This window comes from Apteryx rowi, unplaced genomic scaffold (genome assembly GCF_003343035.1).
Source record: "Apteryx rowi isolate R43461 unplaced genomic scaffold, aptRow1 scaffold_200, whole genome shotgun sequence".
NCBI lineage: Eukaryota > Metazoa > Chordata > Aves > Apterygiformes > Apterygidae > Apteryx > Apteryx rowi.
The window spans coordinates 181,337-184,132 of record NW_020448309.1 but is presented as its reverse complement, the minus strand read 5'-3'; the positions used below and the strand labels follow the sequence as shown (position 1 = coordinate 184,132).

At 57.7% G+C, this 2,796-nt stretch overlaps 1 long non-coding RNA gene across 4 annotated transcripts in view; it reads right to left on the bottom strand.

Moving 5' to 3' along the window:
- The window catches only part of LOC112965073, a 3,543-nt gene continuing 747 nt past the window's right edge, over positions 1-2,796 (bottom strand). Inside the window, exons 1-4 of one of the 4 annotated variants that reach the window (XR_003253168.1) lie at positions 2,063-2,209; positions 1,533-1,665; positions 713-917; positions 1-381 (exon numbers count right to left, since the gene is read on the bottom strand). This is a non-coding gene — a long non-coding RNA (uncharacterized LOC112965073). Of the gene's footprint in view, positions 382-712; positions 918-1,488; positions 1,920-2,062; positions 2,210-2,796 lie in introns of those variants that run through there. The other 3 variants (XR_003253167.1, XR_003253166.1, XR_003253165.1) reach the window with 3 other exon arrangements.

The window sequence follows — 2,796 nt, the reverse complement described above, 5'->3', positions numbered from 1 at the left end:
AGAAAGAAAAAAAAAAAAAAAGCTTCCTGGGCTTGGTTCGACAAAGCGGAACAACTTTGGCAGCGGTCACAAAGCAGCACGACGGCAAAGTTTGCATCGGCGGTGGCCAGAAACCCTGAGAATCCCACAATGCGCCCATTTGTTGTCACAGCGGGTGGCTGGATTCCCGCAGAAAGGAGCTTTCAGTGGAAATATTCAAAAGTTCAAACTCTTCTAGCGACGCAAGGTTTAGCTCGATTGTGCTATGGGCACAAAGGGACAGTGTTTCCCCGGGAGCAGGGAGGTTTTGTGGCTGGAAACACGGCTCTTTTCTTCTGCAGACAGAAGCCGCGTGAGCAGATTCGAGGCGTTATCGAAGCAGGATCACGGTCAGAGACTTGCCTTAAAGGGAGAAGGCAGAAAAGGTTTGTTCATAWGGGAAAAAAAAAAAGAATTTGGGGATTTCTTCCGGGCAAGGGAGCCACTCTCAAGGTAGCTCCGGTTTCCAGGAATTTAGGGAGTTTTCTCCAAAATCGAGAGGAAAAACCCTAAATTTTTGTCTTCACTTTGTGCCAACGTGAAATTTCTCCTCTGTGCAACACAGCCCGTGCATACAAATAAGCTGCTCTTTTCTCCGGACAGCGCAAGTGCTCTTCCACCAGCTTGAGTCCAGCATGAGACAGATCCTGCCATCCCCCAAACCAGTAATTACCCAGCAATCCTAATGATTCACCTGCAGCACACCTGCGATGCTCCAGTTCATAGCCCTGCGTCCGGGCGGAGATGTGGTTTGAAAGCATCCGCCGCCCCTGCGAGTTGGCGAAGGCAATTTTTTCCGGCTGCAAATTCAGCCCTGAGCTGGGGCTGACGCTCAGCAGGCAGCTTATGCGGGGCCACCCCGCTTCTAGCTGCAAGGCTGGCTTGCTTGAGGCTGATCTCTTCAATTAAAAAATAAATTTAAAAAAGCTTCAATTAAAAAAAAATCAATTAAAAGAAAAAAACAGACCGGCTAAGCGGAAATGGCAATAAATATATGTATTATAGTTGCGTAAGAGGAAGCTGATGGGAGGTATTACAAACTATAAAATGAGGCTATTTGACATAGGGCATCTAATCCACATCTGTCCCACCGAAGAAAACAGCCATACTCTGACACTAAGGCTAAGGACTGCGCACAACTCATTACACTTAAAATCCTCCTAACCCATGGCTGTGCCCAAAGCGCCTTTCATGTGTTTTATTTACGGTATTGGCAGAACCTAAAAGCAGTAGAGAAAACATTAAGGTTCTGGGCAAGAAGAAGGGATTTTTAAAGATATCACTGGTCTTCAAGAGACTTTCCCCATTGATGGGTCTGAAGAGGTAAAACAGTGAGYGATGGCCCAGCAAAGCAGAGCAGCTCCATAGATGTTTCTGCCACGTGTCTGGAAAGGGCTGGTTGGCATATTCACAACGATAACGAACCGCCCTCTCTTCCCCTAGGGAGCAAGGAGGGCAACAGGCACCTACAGGCAAGACGAGCCAAAGAGTCAGCCGAGGCGCCTCCGAGTCACCTGATGTGGAATAAATCTCCACCTGATGGAGCAACGCCAGCATGGGTGGAAGCACAGCCTGGGTTGGCGTTTCCGAGAGGAGCCAGGAAGAGATTTGCAGCCGCGTTTCCAGCCTGGGAAGCTTGTGAGGAGGCTGATATTCATGAAAATGAAAGCGCAGCAGTATAATAAATAAAGGGCAGCTCCACCAATTCCCCCCATCATGTCCCAGAGCCAGGAAGGATCTGGAAGTCACTGTCAGAGCGACCCAACTTAGGGAAACCTGCCTCAGAGCAGGAGACCCCCAAACCTCCGTCCCCTGGAAGGGACAGTTCAGTGTCACCCCCTGGCCCTACCGCCCTGGGCACAGTCCCTGACACCGGGGTGCCGCGGACAGCAGGGACCGTGTCTCAGTGCCAGGGTGGGGCTGCCAGGCTGCCCCCGTCCCCTGGTTTGCCCTGCTCCCCCTGGGCCTGGGGGGGTGCCTTCCTCGTACCCCCGTGCCCGGTGCTTCCCATACCCCTTTTCCAGTGCTCCCGGGACCCCCGTACCCAGATGTTCCCAGCTGCTCTGTGCCCGGTGCTCCCAGGACCCCTATAGCCAGATGTGTTCCGTGCTCCCCTGCACCCGGTGCTCCCGGTTCCTCTGTTGCYGGTTCTCCCGGGACCCCCCGTGCCCAGGTGCTCCCAGTTCCTCTGTGCCCGGTGCTCCCGGGACCCCTATACCCAGATGCGCTCCCGGCTTTGCCTTCCCCGGTGACCCCGAGACACACGTGCCCGGTGCTCCCGGGACCGCCGTGCCCAGGTGCTCCCGGCTTCCCCGCTCCCGGCTCCCCCGTGCCCAGGTGCTCCCGGGACCCCTATACCCAGATGCGCTCCCGGCTTTGCTTTCTCTGGTGCCCCCGAGACCCCCGTGCCCGGTGCTCCAGGCTCTCCTGTGCCCGGTGCTCCCGGGACCGCCGTGCCCAGGTGCTCCCGGCTCCCCCGTGCCCAGGTGCTCCCGGGACCCCTATAGCCAGGTGCGCCCCCAGCACCCCCGCTCCCGGTGCCCCCCGGTGCCGGCCCCGCCGTGCCCCCAGCCCGGTGCCAGGTGCGGCCCGGCCCCGCCGCTCCTCCTCTCCTCTCCGCCCCGTCCCGTCCCGTCCCGTCCCGTTCCGTCCCTCCTCCCAGGGAAAGCGAAAGCGCGGCGGGCGGAAGCCGGGTCGGGCTGTGCCCTCCCCGTCGGGGCCGCACCGTGCCGGGATCGCGCCGCACCGCACCGCGCCGCGCCGGGGCCGCACCGGGGC